The sequence below is a fragment of the Pseudorca crassidens genome, chromosome Y (genome assembly GCF_039906515.1).
Source record: "Pseudorca crassidens isolate mPseCra1 chromosome Y, mPseCra1.hap1, whole genome shotgun sequence".
Lineage (NCBI taxonomy): Eukaryota > Metazoa > Chordata > Mammalia > Artiodactyla > Delphinidae > Pseudorca > Pseudorca crassidens.
The window spans coordinates 13,500,165-13,521,051 of record NC_090318.1 but is presented as its reverse complement, the minus strand read 5'-3'; positions in this window follow the sequence as shown (position 1 = coordinate 13,521,051).

Genomic DNA, 20,887 nt, shown 5'->3' with positions numbered 1-20,887 from the left:
CTCTCTGTGACTCAATGCCAAGCCCATACAAGTAAACAGACACACACAACAATGGCTCACTGAGACTCAATGAATAGCGTATAGTAGCACATAAAAACACATGGCTCAATGTGAGTCAATGTATAGCCTATACCCGCACACACACACACAGAAACACACCTTAATATGGCTCAGTGTACAGCCTATAGCAGTACACACACACACATCTTACTGTGACTCATGCAGACTCTACAGCACCAAATACACAAACACTAACACAGGGCTGGGATTCAATGCACAGTCCATACCAGCAAAGGCACACACACCACACCACACTGTGACTCAATGTTCAGATTATACCAGCACACACACACGGCTCACTCTGTCCTAGTGCACAGAATATAACATCACACACACCCCCCACACTGTGACTCAATGCACAGCCTGTACCTACACATACACACACACACAGCTCACTGTGACAAAATATGCAGCCTATACCAGCACACACACACACACACCCTCAATGTTACACAATGGGCAGCCTATATCAGAACATGCAGACACACACACACATCACTCTGACTCACTGCACATCCTATACCAGTGCACTCACACACACACACATGGCTGACTGTGAATCAATGCACACTCTGTACCAGGACACACACACACACACACACATGGCTCCCTGTGACTTACTGCACAGGATATGCTAGCAGACATACACACACAGAGAAGCACATACGGCAAAATGTGAGTCAATCCACAGCCCATACCTCCACACACGCACACATACTGACACTCAAAAACACAGCTCAGTGTGATTCAATGCAAATCCTAAACTAGAAAGTGCACACACACAGACACAAACCTCCCTATGAATCAGTGCATAGCATATAACATCACACACATACACCTCACTGTGACTCAATGTGCTGCCTCTACCTGCACACACACACACAAAAAACTCAATATGACTCAATGAGCAGGCTGTACCAGCACACATATACACACATGTGCACACAGACCTCAGTGTGCCTCAATTGTCAGCCTATACCAGAACACACAGACACACACACCTCCCACTCTGACTCAATGCACAACCTATACCAGCGTGCACACACACTCACATGGCACAGTGAATCAAGGCACAATTTTACCAGCACATGCACACACACCTCAGAGTGATTCAAAGCTCAGCCTATACCAGCAAACACACACACACAAACACAGACATGCACAGATGCAGGCCTCACTGTGACTCAATGCACAGCCTATACCAGTACACACACACACACACCAACACGCACTCACACATGGCTCACTGGTACTCAATAAATCGCCTATACCAGCACACACACACACAGCGCACTGTGACTCAATGCAGTCTGTATCACCCACACTCACACACACACCCATGAGTCAATAAAGCCCATACCAGCACAATAAAGCCCATACCAGCACACAAACTCACATGCACACACACACACACGAGACTGTGACTCAAAACGCTTCCTGTACCAGCACACACACACACAAACACCTCACTGTGACTCAATGCACAGCCTATACGAGCACACACATACACACACAGCTCACAGTGACTCAATACAGAGTCTATACCAGCGCACACACAGACACACAGCCCACTCTGTCTCAACTGTCATCTAGTGCCAGCACACACACACACACAAACACACAAACACACACAGCCGTTCAGGTCAAAGTGGATAAAACCACAGTCCACACCATCACAGCACACACACACCGCACTACTCACTGTGACTCAATGCACAGTCTACACCAGCAAATACACACACACATACACAAACAACTCCCACACATTCAACTGTGACTCAGTGCTCTGACTATACCAGCTCCCCACACACACATGGTTCACTGTGACTCAGTGCACAGCAAATAACTGTACACACACACCCCTACACACACATATTGCTCAGTTTGACCTAACGAACAGTCTGTAACACCACATACACACATGCACACCTCAGTGACTCAATGTTCAGCCTGTACCATCACACACACACACGCATACACAAATACACGTACACACACTAATACGGCTCGCTGTGATTCAATGCACAGCCTATAACATCACACAGAGACACCCATCACTGTGACTCGAACTGCAGCTTGTACCTGCACATACGCACACAAAGACCCACCTTCTGTGACTCAATTCACAGCCTACTGCAGCATACACACAGAAAAACAACCATCACTGTGATTCAATGCACCGCCTATACCACCATACACACAGAGCTCACTGTGAATCAATGCACAGCCTATAGAAGAACACACAAACACTCACTCACACATACCTGACTGTGACTCAGTGAACCACCTATAGCAGCACACACACACACACACAAACATACACTGCTCATTGGACTCAATGCACTGCCTAAACCAGCACACACACACACAAACACACACACACATATGACTCACTGACTCAATGCACAGCCTGTACTGGCACACACACAAGGCTTACTGTGACTCAATGCAGAGTCTACACCAGCATACAAACACATGGCTCACTGTGACTCAATGTAACGCCTATGCCAGCACACACACACAGAGACACATGCATGGCTCTCTCTGATTCAATGCACGTACTATACCATCACAAACACACACACACGCACAGTCACTGTGACACAACGCAGACCCTATACCACAACACCCATGCAAAGACACATATGCACGGCTCTTTGTGACTCTATGCACACCCTATACTATCACATACACACATTCACACATGGCTCATTGTGAATCAGTGCACAGTCTGTAGTTCCAGGTATACACACACAGACACACACCTCAGTGACTCAATGCAAAGCCCATACCATCACACACACACACACATACACACACAGCTCACTGTGAATCAGTGTACAGTCTTCAGCTCCATGTACATACACACACAACACACCTTAGTGAATCAATGCAGAGACCATACCAGCATACACACACACATACACACACCTGAGACTCAATGCTCTGCCTATTCCAGCACACACACACACACAGGCACACACACGGCTCACTGTCATTCAATACCAGCCTGTACCTGCACACACACACACTCTCACACACACCGCCGTGTGCCTCAATGTAGATGATACCACCACACAGACACACAGACACACACACACACCTGTCTGAGACTCAATGCCAAGCCCATACAAGTAAACAGACACACAAAACAAAGGCTCACTGAGACTCAATGAACAGTGTATACTAGCACATACAAACACATGGCTCAATGTGAGTCAATGCATAGCCTATACCCGCACACACACACACAGAAACACACCTTAACATGTCTCAGTGTACAGACTATAGCAGTACACACACACACAAACACACACCGTTCAGTGATTCAATGCAAATCCCATATCAGCATACACATACACATACACTCACCTAGGTGTGACTCAATTCTCAGCATATAGCAGCACACACACACACCTTACTGTGACTCATGCAGACTCTACAGCACCAAATACACAACACTAACACAGGGCTGTGATTCAATGCACAGCCTATAACACCACACAGAGACACCCATCACTGTGACTCAAACCACAGCCTGTACATGCACATACACACACAAAGACACACTTTCTGTGACTCAATACACAGCCTACTGCAGCACACACACACACACAAACACAACCATCACTGTGACTCAATGCACCTCCTGTACCAGCTTACACACATACCTCACTGTGAATCAATGCACAGCCTATACAAGAACACACAAACACTCACACATACCTGACTGTGACTCAGTGAACCACCTATAGCAGCACCCACAAACACACACAAACATACATGATTCACTTGGACTCAATGCACTTCATATATCAGCACACACACACACATATATGACTCACTGACTCCTTGCACAGCCTGTACTGGCACACACACAAGTCTTACTGTGACTCAATGCAGAGTCTCCACCAGCATACAAACACATGGCTCACTGTGACACAATGTAATGCCTATGCCAGCACACACACACAGAGACGCATGCATGGCTCTCTCTGATACAATGCATGTACTATACCATCACAAACACACACACACACACACGCACAGTCACTGTGACACAATGCACAGCCTATACCACAACACCCATGCAAAGACACATATGCACGGCTCATTGTGACTCTATGAACACCCTATACTATCACATACACACATTCACACATGGCTCATTGTGAATCAGTGCACAGTCTGTAGTTCCAGGTATACACACACAGACACACACCTCAGTGACTCAATGCAAAGCCCATACCATCACACGCACACACACATACACACACAGCTCACTGTGAATCAGTGTACAGTCTTCAGCTCCATGTACATACACACACAACACACCTTAGTGAATCAATGCAGAGACCATACCAGCATACACACACACATACACACACCGGAGACTCAATGCTCTGCCTATTCCAGCACACACACACACGGCTCACTGTGGTTCAATACCAGCCTGTACCTGCACACACACACACTCTCACACACACCGCCGTGTGACTCAATGCAGATGATACCACCACACAGACACACAAACACACACAAACACCTCTCTGTGACTCAATGCCAAGCCCATACAAGTAAACAGACACACACAACAATGGCTCACTGAGACTCAATGAATAGCGTATAGTAGCACATACAAACACATGGCTCAATGTGAGTCAATGTATAGCCTATACCCGCACACACACACACAGAAACACACCTTAATATGGCTCAGTGTACAGCCTATAGCAGTACACACACACACATCTTACTGTGACTCATGCAGACTCTACAGCACCAAATACACAAACACTAACACAGGGCTGGGATTCAATGCACAGTCCATACCAGCAAAGGCACACACACCACACCACACTGTGACTCAATGTTCAGATTATACCAGCACACACACACGGCTCACTCTGTCCTAGTGCACAGAATATAACATCACACACACCCCCCACACTGTGACTCAATGCACAGCCTGTACCTACACATACACACACACACAGCTCACTGTGACAAAATATGCAGCCTATACCAGCACACACACACACACACCCTCAATGTTACACAATGGGCAGCCTATATCAGAACATGCAGACACACACACACATCACTCTGACTCACTGCACATCCTATACCAGTGCACTCACACACACACACATGGCTGACTGTGAATCAATGCACACTCTGTACCAGGACACACACACACACACACACATGGCTCCCTGTGACTTAGTGCACAGGATATGCTAGCAGACATACACACACAGAGAAGCACATACGGCAAAATGTGAGTCAATCCACAGCCCATACCTCCACACACGCACACATACTGACACTCAAAAACACAGCTCAGTGTGATTCAATGCAAATCCTAAACTAGAAAGTGCACACACACAGACACAAACCTCCCTATGAATCAGTGCATAGCATATCACATCACACACATACACCTCACTGTGACTCAATGTGCTGCCTCTACTTGCACACACACACACACAAAACTCAATATGACTCAATGAGCAGGCTGTACCAGCACACATATACACACATGTGCACACAGACCTCAGTGTGCCTCAATTGTCAGCCTATACCAGAACACACAGACACACACACCTCCCACTCTGACTCAATGCACAACCTATACCAGCGTGCACACACACTCACATGGCACAGTGAATCAAGGCACAATTTTACCAGCACATGCACACACACCTCAGAGTGATTCAAAGCTCAGCCTATACCAGCAAACACACACACACAAACACAGACATGCACAGATGCAGGCCTCACTGTGACTCAATGCACAGCCTATACCAGTACACACACACACACACCAACACGCACTCACACATGGCTCACTGGTACTCAATAAATCGCCTATACCAGCACACACACACACACAGCGCACTGTGACTCAATGCAGTCTGTATCACCCACACTCACACACACACCCATGAGTCAATAAAGTCCATACCAGCACAATAAAGCCCATACCAGCACACAAACTCACATGCACACACACACACACGAGACTGTGACTCAAAACGCTTCCTGTACCAGCACACACACACACAAACACCTCACTGTGACTCAATGCACAGCCTATACGAGCACACACATACACACACAGCTCACAGTGACTCAATACAGAGTCTATACCAGCGCACACACAGACACACAGCCCACTCTGTCTCAACTGTCATCTAGTGCCAGCACACACACACACACAAACACACAAACACACACAGCCGTTCAGGTCAAAGTGGATAAAACCACAGTCCACACCATCACAGCACACACACACCGCACTACTCACTGTGACTCAATGCACAGTCTACACCAGCAAATACACACACACATACACAAACAACTCCCACACATTCAACTGTGACTCAGTGCTCTGACTATACCAGCTCCCCACACACACATGGTTCACTGTGACTCAGTGCACAGCAAATAACTACACACACACCCCTACACACACATATTGCTCAGTTTGACCTAACGAACAGTCTGTAACACCACATACACACATGCACACCTCAGTGACTCAATGTTCAGCCTGTACCATCACACACGCATACACAAATACACGTACACACACTAATACGGCTCGCTGTGATTCAATGCACAGCCTATAACATCACACAGAGACACCCATCACTGTGACTCGAACTGCAGCTTGTACCTGCACATACACACACAAAGACCCACCTTCTGTGACTCAATTCACAGCCTACTGCAGCATACACACAGAAAAACAACCATCACTGTGATTCAATGCACCGCCTATACCACCATACACACAGAGCTCACTGTGAATCAATGCACAGCCTATAGAAGAACACACAAACACTCACTCACACATACCTGACTGTGACTCAGTGAACCACCTATAGCAGCAAACACACACACACACAAACATACACTGCTCATTGGACTCAATGCACTGCCTAAACCAGCACACACACACACAAACACACACACACATATGACTCACTGACTCAATGCACAGCCTGTACTGGCACACACACAAGGCTTACTGTGACTCAATGCAGAGTCTACACCAGCATACAAACACATGGCTCACTGTGACTCAATGTAATGCCTATGCCAGCACACACACACAGAGACACATGCATGGCTCTCTCTGATTCAATGCACGTACTATACCATCACAAACACACACACACGCACAGTCACTGTGACACAACGCAGACCCTATACCACAACACCCATGCAAAGACACATATGCACGGCTCTTTGTGACTCTATGCACACCCTATACTATCACATACACACATTCACACATGGCTCATTGTGAATCAGTGCACAGTCTGTAGTTCCAGGTATACACACACAGACACACACCTCAGTGACTCAATGCAAAGCCCATACCATCACACGCACACACACATACACACACAGCTCACTGTGAATCAGTGTACAGTCTTCAGCTCCATGTACATACACACACAACACACCTTAGTGAATCAATGCAGAGACCATACCAGCATACACACACACATACACACACCTGAGACTCAATGCTCTGCCTATTCCAGCACACACACACACACAGGCACACACACGGCTCACTGTCATTCAATACCAGCCTGTACCTGCACACACACACACTCTCACACACACCGCCGTGTGACTCAATGCAGATGATACCACCACACAGACACACAGACACACACACACACCTGTCTGAGACTCAATGCCAAGCCCATACAAGTAAACAGACACACAAAACAAAGGCTCACTGAGACTCAATGAACAGTGTATACTAGCACATACAAACACATGGCTCAATGTGAGTCAATGCATAGCCTATACCCGCACACACACACACAGAAACACACCTTAACATGGCTCAGTGTACAGACTATAGCAGTACACACACACACAAACACACACCGCTCAGTGATTCAATGCAAATCCCATATCAGCATACACATACACATACACTCACCTAGGTGTGACTCAATTCTCAGCATATAGCAGCACACACACACACCTTACTGTGACTCATGCAGACTCTACAGCACCAAATACACAACACTAACACAGGGCTGTGATTCAATGCACAGCCTATAACACCACACAGAGACACCCATCACTGTGACTCAAACCGCAGCCTGTACATGCACATACACACACAAAGACCCACTTTCTGTGACTCAATACACAGCCTACTGCAGCACACACACACACACAAACACAACCATCACTGTGACTCAATGCACCTCCTGTACCAGCTTACACACATGCCTCACTGTGAATCAATGCACAGCCTATACAAGAACACACAAACACTCACACATACCTGACTGTGACTCAGTGAACCACCTATAGCAGCACCCACAAACACACACAAACATACATGATTCACTTGGACTCAATGCACTTCATATATCAGCACACACACACACACACACACATATATGACTCACTGACTCCTTGCACAGCCTGTACTGGCACACACACAAGTCTTACTCTGACTCAATGCAGAGTCTCCACCAGCATACAAACACATGGCTCACTGTGACACAATGTAATGCCTATGCCAGCACACACACACAGAGACGCATGCATGGCTCTCTCTGATACAATGCATGTACTATACCATCACAAACACACACACACACACACGCACAGTCACTGTGACACAATGCACAGCCTATACCACAACACCCATGCAAAGACACATATGCACGGCTCATTGTGACTCTATGAACACCCTATACTATCACATACACACATTCACACATGGCTCATTGTGAATCAGTGCACAGTCTGTAGTTCCAGGTATACACACACAGACACACACCTCAGTGACTCAATGCAAAGCCCATACCATCACACACACACACACATACACACACAGCTCACTGTGAATCAGTGTACAGTCTTCAGCTCCATGTACATACACACACAACACACCTTAGTGAATCAATGCAGAGACCACACCAGCATACACACACACATACACACACCTGAGACTCAATGCTCTGCCTATTCCAGCACACACACACACGGCTCACTGTGGTTCAATACCAGCCTGTACCTGCACACACACACACTCTCACACACACCGCCGTGTGACTCAATGCAGTTTATACCACCACACAGACACACAAACACACACAAACACCTCTCTGTGACTCAATGCCAAGCCCATACAAGTAAACAGACACACACAACAATGGCTCACTGAGACTCAATGAATAGCGTATAGTAGCACATACAAACACATGGCTCAATGTGAGTCAATGTATAGCCTATACCCGCACACACACACACAGAAACACACCTTAATATGGCTCAGTGTACAGCCTATAGCAGTACACACACACACATCTTACTGTGACTCATGCAGACTCTACAGCACCAAATACACAAACACTAACACAGGGCTGGGATTCAATGCACAGTCCATACCAGCAAAGGCACACACACCACACCACACTGTGACTCAATGTTCAGATTATACCAGCACACACACACGGCTCACTCTGTCCTAGTGCACAGAATATAACATCACACACACCCCCCACACTGTGACTCAATGCACAGCCTGTACCTACACATACACACACACACAGCTCACTGTGACAAAATATGCAGCCTATACCAGCACACACACACACACACCCTCAATGTTACACAATGGGCAGCCTATATCAGAACATGCAGACACACACACACATCACTCTGACTCACTGCACATCCTATACCAGTGCACTCACACACACACACATGGCTGACTGTGAATCAATGCACACTCTGTACCAGGACACACACACACACACACACATGGCTCCCTGTGACTTAGTGCACAGGATATGCTAGCAGACATACACACACAGAGAAGCACATACGGCAAAATGTGAGTCAATCCACAGCCCATACCTCCACACACGCACACATACTGACACTCAAAAACACAGCTCAGTGTGATTCAATGCAAATCCTAAACTAGAAAGTGCACACACACAGACACAAACCTCCCTATGAATCAGTGCATAGCATATAACATCACACACATACACCTCACTGTGACTCAATGTGCTGCCTCTACCTGCACACACACACACAAAAAACTCAATATGACTCAATGAGCAGGCTGTACCAGCACACATATACACACATGTGCACACAGACCTCAGTGTGCCTCAATTGTCAGCCTATACCAGAACACACAGACACACACACCTCCCACTCTGACTCAATGCACAACCTATACCAGCGTGCACACACACTCACATGGCACAGTGAATCAAGGCACAATTTTACCAGCACATGCACACACACCTCAGAGTGATTCAAAGCTCAGCCTATACCAGCAAACACACACACACAAACACAGACATGCACAGATGCAGGCCTCACTGTGACTCAATGCACAGCCTATACCAGTACACACACACACACACCAACACGCACTCACACATGGCTCACTGGTACTCAATAAATCGCCTATACCAGCACACACACACACAGCGCACTGTGACTCAATGCAGTCTGTATCACCCACACTCACACACACACCCATGAGTCAATAAAGCCCATACCAGCACAATAAAGCCCATACCAGCACACAAACTCACATGCACACACACACACACGAGACTGTGACTCAAAACGCTTCCTGTACCAGCACACACACACACAAACACCTCACTGTGACTCAATGCACAGCCTATACGAGCACACACATACACACACAGCTCACAGTGACTCAATACAGAGTCTATACCAGCGCACACACAGACACACAGCCCACTCTGTCTCAACTGTCATCTAGTGCCAGCACACACACACACACAAACACACAAACACACACAGCCGTTCAGGTCAAAGTGGATAAAACCACAGTCCACACCATCACAGCACACACACACCGCACTACTCACTGTGACTCAATGCACAGTCTACACCAGCAAATACACACACACATACACAAACAACTCCCACACATTCAACTGTGACTCAGTGCTCTGACTATACCAGCTCCCCACACACACATGGTTCACTGTGACTCAGTGCACAGCAAATAACTGTACACACACACCCCTACACACACATATTGCTCAGTTTGACCTAACGAACAGTCTGTAACACCACATACACACATGCACACCTCAGTGACTCAATGTTCAGCCTGTACCATCACACACACACGCATACACAAATACACGTACACACACTAATACGGCTCGCTGTGATTCAATGCACAGCCTATAACATCACACAGAGACACCCATCACTGTGACTCGAACTGCAGCTTGTACCTGCACATACACACACAAAGACCCACCTTCTGTGACTCAATTCACAGCCTACTGCAGCATACACACAGAAAAACAACCATCACTGTGATTCAATGCACCGCCTATACCACCATACACACAGAGCTCACTGTGAATCAATGCACAGCCTATAGAAGAACACACAAACACTCACTCACACATACCTGACTGTGACTCAGTGAACCACCTATAGCAGCACACACACACACACACAAACATACACTGCTCATTGGACTCAATGCACTGCCTAAACCAGCACACACACACACAAACACACACACACATATGACTCACTGACTCAATGCACAGCCTGTACTGGCACACACACAAGGCTTACTGTGACTCAATGCAGAGTCTACACCAGCATACAAACACATGGCTCACTGTGACTCAATGTAATGCCTATGCCAGCACACACACACAGAGACACATGCATGGCTCTCTCTGATTCAATGCACGTACTATACCATCACAAACACACACACACGCACAGTCACTGTGACACAACGCAGACCCTATACCACAACACCCATGCAAAGACACATATGCACGGCTCTTTGTGACTCTATGCACACCCTATACTATCACATACACACATTCACACATGGCTCATTGTGAATCAGTGCACAGTCTGTAGTTCCAGGTATACACACACAGACACACACCTCAGTGACTCAATGCAAAGCCCATACCATCACATGCACACACACATACACACACAGCTCACTGTGAATCAGTGTACAGTCTTCAGCTCCATGTACATACACACACAACACACCTTAGTGAATCAATGCAGAGACCATACCAGCATACACACACACATACACACACCTGAGACTCAATGCTCTGCCTATTCCAGCACACACACACACACAGGCACACACACGGCTCACTGTCATTCAATACCAGCCTGTACCTGCACACACACACACTCTCACACACACCGCCGTGTGACTCAATGCAGATGATACCACCACACAGACACACAGACACACACACACACCTGTCTGAGACTCAATGCCAAGCCCATACAAGTAAACAGACACACAAAACAAAGGCTCACTGAGACTCAATGAACAGTGTATACTAGCACATACAAACACATGGCTCAATGTGAGTCAATGCATAGCCTATACCCGCACACACACACACAGAAACACACCTTAACATGGCTCAGTGTACAGACTATAGCAGTACACACACACACAAACACACACTGCTCAGTGATTCAATGCAAATCCCATATCAGCATACACATACACATACACTCACCTAGGTGTGACTCAATTCTCAGCATATAGCAGCACACACACACACCTTACTGTGACTCATGCAGACTCTACAGCACCAAATACACAACACTAACACAGGGCTGTGATTCAATGCACAGCCTATAACACCACACAGAGACACCCATCACTGTGACTCAAACCGCAGCCTGTACATGCACATACACACACAAAGACCCACTTTCTGTGACTCAATACACAGCCTACTGCAGCACACACACACACACAAACACAACCATCACTGTGACTCAATGCACCTCCTGTACCAGCTTACACACATGCCTCACTGTGAATCAATGCACAGCCTATACAAGAACACACAAACACTCACACATACCTGACTGTGACTCAGTGAACCACCTATAGCAGCACCCACAAACACACACAAACATACATGATTCACTTGGACTCAATGCACTTCATATATCAGCACACACACACACACACACACATATATGACTCACTGACTCCTTGCACAGCCTGTACTGGCACACACACAAGTCTTACTCTGACTCAATGCAGAGTCTCCACCAGCATACAAACACATGGCTCACTGTGACACAATGTAATGCCTATGCCAGCACACACACACAGAGACGCATGCATGGCTCTCTCTGATACAATGCATGTACTATACCATCACAAACACACACACACACACACGCACAGTCACTGTGACACAATGCACAGCCTATACCACAACACCCATGCAAAGACACATATGCACGGCTCATTGTGACTCTATGAACACCCTATACTATCACATACACACATTCACACATGGCTCATTGTGAATCAGTGCACAGTCTGTAGTTCCAGGTATACACACACAGACACACACCTCAGTGACTCAATGCAAAGCCCATACCATCACACACACACACACATACACACACAGCTCACTGTGAATCAGTGTACAGTCTTCAGCTCCATGTACATACACACACAACACACCTTAGTGAATCAATGCAGAGACCACACCAGCATACACACACACATACACACACCTGAGACTCAATGCTCTGCCTATTCCAGCACACACACACACGGCTCACTGTGGTTCAATACCAGCCTGTACCTGCACACACACACACTCTCACACACACCGCCGTGTGACTCAATGCAGTTTATACCACCACACAGACACACAAACACACACAAACACCTCTCTGTGACTCAATGCCAAGCCCATACAAGTAAACAGACACACACAACAATGGCTCACTGAGACTCAATGAATAGCGTATAGTAGCACATACAAACACATGGCTCAATGTGAGTCAATGTATAGCCTATACCCGCACACACACACACAGAAACACACCTTAATATGGCTCAGTGTACAGCCTATAGCAGTACACACACACACATCTTACTGTGACTCATGCAGACTCTACAGCACCAAATACACAAACACTAACACAGGGCTGGGATTCAATGCACAGTCCATACCAGCAAAGGCACACACACCACACCACACTGTGACTCAATGTTCAGATTATACCAGCACACACACATGGCTCACTCTGTCCTAGTGCACAGAATATAACATCACACACACCCCCCACACTGTGACTCAATGCACAGCCTGTACCTACACATACACACACACACAGCTCACTGTGACAAAATATGCAGCCTATACCAGCACACACACACACACACCCTCAATGTTACACAATGGTCAGCCTATATCAGAACATGCAGACACACACACACATCACTCTGACTCACTGCACATCCTATACCAGTGCACTCACACACACACACATGGCTGACTGTGAATCAATGCACACTCTGTACCAGGACACACACACACACACACACATGGCTCCCTGTGACTTACTGCACAGGATATGCTAGCAGACATACACACACAGAGAAGCACATACGGCAAAATGTGAGTCAATCCACAGCCCATACCTCCACACACGCACACATACTGACACTCAAAAACACAGCTCAGTGTGATTCAATGCAAATCCTAAACTAGAAAGTGCACACACACAGACACAAACCTCCCTATGAATCAGTGCATAGCATATAACATCACACACATACACCTCACTGTGACTCAATGTGCTGCCTCTACCTGCACACACACACACAAAAAACTCAATATGACTCAATGAGCAGGCTGTACCAGCACACATATACACACATGTGCACACAGACCTCAGTGTGCCTCAATTGTCAGCCTATACCAGAACACACAGACACACACACCTCCCACTCTGACTCAATGCACAACCTATACCAGCGTGCACACACACTCACATGGCACAGTGAATCAAGGCACAATTTTACCAGCACATGCACACACACCTCAGAGTGATTCAAAGCTCAGCCTATACCAGCAAACACACACACACAAACACAGACATGCACAGATGCAGGCCTCACTGTGACTCAATGCACAGCCTATACCAGTACACACACACACACACCAACACGCACTCACACATGGCTCACTGGTACTCAATAAATCGCCTATACCAGCACACACACACACAGCGCACTGTGACTCAATGCAGTCTGTATCACCCACACTCACACACACACCCATGAGTCAATAAAGCCCATACCAGCACAATAAAGCCCATACCAGCACACAAACTCACATGCACACACACACACACGAGACTGTGACTCAAAACGCTTCCTGTACCAGCACACACACACACAAACACCTCACTGTGACTCAATGCACAGCCTATACGAGCACACACATACACACACAGCTCACAGTGACTCAATACAGAGTCTATACCAGCGCACACACAGACACACAGCCCACTCTGTCTCAACTGTCATCTAGTGCCAGCACACACACACACACAAACACACAAACACACACAGCCGTTCAGGTCAAAGTGGATAAAACCACAGTCCACACCATCACAGCACACACACACCGCACTACTCACTGTGACTCAATGCACAGTCTACACCAGCAAATACACACACACATACACAAACAACTCCCACACATTCAACTGTGACTCAGTGCTCTGACTATACCAGCTCCCCACACACACATGGTTCACTGTGACTCAGTGCACAGCAAATAACTGTACACACACACCCCTACACACACATATTGCTCAGTTTGACCTAACGAACAGTCTGTAACACCACATACACACATGCACACCTCAGTGACTCAATGTTCAGCCTGTACCATCACACACACACGCATACACAAATACACGTACACACACTAATACGGCTCGCTGTGATTCAATGCACAGCCTATAACATCACACAGAGACACCCATCACTGTGACTCGAACTGCAGCTTGTACCTGCACATACACACACAAAGACCCACCTTCTGTGACTCAATTCACAGCCTACTGCAGCATACACACAGAAAAACAACCATCACTGTGATTCAATGCACCGCCTATACCACCATACACACAGAGCTCACTGTGAATCAATGCACAGCCTATAGAAGAACACACAAACACTCACTCACACATACCTGACTGTGACTCAGTGAACCACCTATAGCAGCACACACACACACACACAAACATACACTGCTCATTGGACTCAATGCACTGCCTAAACCAGCACACACACACACAAACACACACACACATATGACTCACTGACTCAATGCACAGCCTGTACTGGCACACACACAAGGCTTACTGTGACTCAATGCAGAGTCTACACCAGCATACAAACACATGGCTCACTGTGACTCAATGTAACGCCTATGCCAGCACACACACACAGAGACACATGCATGGCTCTCTCTGATTCAATGCACGTACTATACCATCACAAACACACACACACGCACAGTCACTGTGACACAACGCAGACCCTATACCACAACACCCATGCAAAGACACATATGCACGGCTCTTTGTGACTCTATGCACACCCTATACTATCACATACACACATTCACACATGGCTCATTGTGAATCAGTGCACAGTCTGTAGTTCCAGGTATACACACACAGACACACACCTCAGTGACTCAATGCAAAGCCCATACCATCACACACACACACACATACACACACAGCTCACTGTGAATCTGTGTACAGTCTTCAGCTCCATGTACATACACACACAACACACCTTAGTGAATCAATGCAGAGACCATACCAGCATACACACACACATACACACACCTGAGACTCAATGCTCTGCCTATTCCAGCACACACACACACACAGACACACACACGGCTCACTGTCATTCAATACCAGCCTGTACCTGCACACACACACACTCTCACACACACTGCCGTGTGACTCAATGTAGATGATACCACCACACAGACACACAGACACACACACACACCTGTCTGAGACTCAATGCCAAGCCCATACAAGTAAACAGACACACAAAACAAAGGCTCACTGAGACTCAATGAACAGTGTATACTAGCACATACAAACACATGGCTCAATGTGAGTCAATGCATAGCCTATACCCGCACACGCACACACAGAAACACACCTTAACATGTCTCAGTGTACAGACTATAGCAGTACACACACACACAAACACACACCGTTCAGTGATTCAGTGCAAATCCCATATCAGCATACACATACACATACACTCACCTAGGTGTGACTCAATTCTCAGCATATAGCAGCACACACACACACCTTACTTTGACTCATGCAGACTCTACAGCACCAAATACACAACACTAACACAGGGCTGTGATTCAATGCACAGCCTATAACACCACACAGAGACACCCATCACTGTGACTCAAATCACAGCCTGTACATGCACATACACACACAAAGACACACTTTCTGTGACTCAATACACAGCCTACTGCAGCACACACACACACACAAACACAACCATCACTGTGACTCAATGCACCTCCTGTACCAGCTTACACACATACCTCACTGTGAATCAATGCACAGCCTATACAAGAACACACAAACACTCACACATACCTGACTGTGACTCAGTGAACCACCTATAGCAGCACCCACAAACACACACAAACATACATGATTCACTTGGACTCAATGCACTTCATATATCAGCACACACACACACACACATATATGACTCACTGACTCCTTGCACAGCCTGTACTGGCACACACACAAGTCTTACTGTGACTCAATGCAGAGTCTCCACCAGCATACAAACACATGGCTCACTGTGACACAATGTAATGCCTATGCCAGCACACACACACAGAGACGCATGCATGGCTCTCTCTGATACAATGCATGTACTATACCATCACAAACACACACACACACACACGCACAGTCACTGTGACACAATGCACAGCCTATACCACAACACCCATGCAAAGACACATATGCACGGCTCATTGTGACTCTATGAACACCCTATACTATCACATACACACATTCACACATGGCTCATTGTGAATCAGTGCACAGTCTGTAGTTCCAGGTATACACACACAGACACACACCTCAGTGACTCAATGCAAAGCCCATACCATCACACGCACACACACATACACACACAGCTCACTGTGAATCAGTGTACAGTCTTCAGCTCCATGTACATACACACACAACACACCTTAGTGAATCAATGCAGAGACCATACCAGCATACACACACACATACACACACCGGAGACTCAATGCTCTGCCTATTCCAGCACACACACACACGGCTCACTGTGGTTCAATACCAGCCTGTACCTGCACACACACACACTCTCACACACACCGCCGTGTGACTCAATGCAGATGATACCACCACACAGACACACAAACACACACAAACACCTCTCTGTGACTCAATGCCAAGCCCATACAAGTAAACAGACACACACAACAATGGCTCACTGAGACTCAATGAATAGCGTATAGTAGCACATAAAAACACATGGCTCAATGTGAGTCAATGTATAGCCTATACCCGCACACACACACACAGAAACACACCTTAATATGGCTCAGTGTACAGCCTATAGCAGTACACACACACACATCTTACTGTGACTCATGCAGACTCTACAGCACCAAATACACAAACACTAACACAGGGCTGGGATTCAATGCACAGTCCATACCAGCAAAGGCACACACACCACACCACACTGTGACTCAATGTTCAGATTATACCAGCACACACACACGGCTCACTCTGTCCTAGTGCACAGAATATAACATCACACACACCCCCCACACTGTGACTCAATGCACAGCCTGTACCTACACATACACACACACACAGCTCACTGTGACAAAATATGCAGCCTATACCAGCACACACACACACACACCCTCAATGTTACACAATGGGCAGCCTATATCAGAACATGCAGACACACACACACATCACTCTGACTCACTGCACATCCTATACCAGTGCACTCACACACACACACATGGCTGACTGTGAATCAATGCACACTCTGTACCAGGACACACACACACACACACACATGGCTCCCTGTGACTTACTGCACAGGATATGCTAGCAGACATACACACACAGAGAAGCACATACGGCAAAATGTGAGTCAATCCACAGCCCATACCTCCACACACGCACACATACTGACACTCAAAAACACAGCTCAGTGTGATTCAATGCAAATCCTAAACTAGAAAGTGCACACACACAGACACAAACCTCCCTATGAATCAGTGCATAGCATATAACATCACACACATACACCTCACTGTGACTCAATGTGCTGCCTCTACCTGCACACACACACACAAAAAACTCAATATGACTCAATGAGCAGGCTGTACCAGCACACATATACACACATGTGCACACAGACCTCAGTGTGCCTCAATTGTCAGCCTATACCAGAACACACAGACACACACACCTCCCACTCTGACTCAATGCACAACCTATACCAGCGTGCACACACACTCACATGGCACAGTGAATCAAGGCACAATTTTACCAGCACATGCACACACACCTCAGAGTGATTCAAAGCTCAGCCTATACCAGCAAACACACACACACAAACACAGACATGCACAGATGCAGGCCTCACTGTGACTCAATGCACAGCCTATACCAGTACACACACACACACACCAACACGCACTCACACATGGCTCACTGGTACTCAATAAATCGCCTATACCAGCACACACACACACAGCGCACTGTGACTCAATGCAGTCTGTATCACCCACACTCACACACACACCCATGAGTCAATAAAGCCCATACCAGCACAATAAAGCCCATACCAGCACACAAACTCACATGCACACACACACACACGAGACTGTGACTCAAAACGCTTCCTGTACCAGCACACACACACACAAACACCTCACTGTGACTCAATGCACAGCCTATACGAGCACACACATACACACACAGCTCACAGTGACTCAATACAGAGTCTATACCAGCGCACACACAGACACACAGCCCACTCTGTCTCAACTGTCATCTAGTGCCAGCACACACACACACACAAACACACAAACACACACAGCCGTTCAGGTCAAAGTGGATAAAACCACAGTCCACACCATCACAGCACACACACACCGCACTACTCACTGTGACTCAATGCACAGTCTACACCAGCAAATACACACACACATACACAAACAACTCCCACACATTCAACTGTGACTCAGTGCTCTGACTATACCAGCTCCCCACACACACATGGTTCACTGTGACTCAGTGCACAGCAAATAACTGTACACACACACCCCTACACACACATATTGCTCAGTTTGACCTAACGAACAGTCTGTAACACCACATACACACATGCACACCTCAGTGACTCAATGTTCAGCCTGTACCATCACACACACACACGCATACACAAATACACGTACACACACTAATACGGCTCGCTGTGATTCAATGCACAGCCTATAACATCACACAGAGACACCCATCACTGTGACTCGAACTGCAGCTTGTACCTGCACATACACACACAAAGACCCACCTTCTGTGACTCAATTCACAGCCTACTGCAGCATACACACAGAAAAACAACCATCACTGTGATTCAATGCACCGCCTATACCACCATACACACAGAGCTCACTGTGAATCAATGCACAGCCTATAGAAGAACACACAAACACTCACTCACACATACCTGACTGTGACTCAGTGAACCACCTATAGCAGCACACACACACACACACAAACATACACTGCTCATTGGACTCAATGCACTGCCTAAACCAGCACACACACACACAAACACACACACACATATGACTCA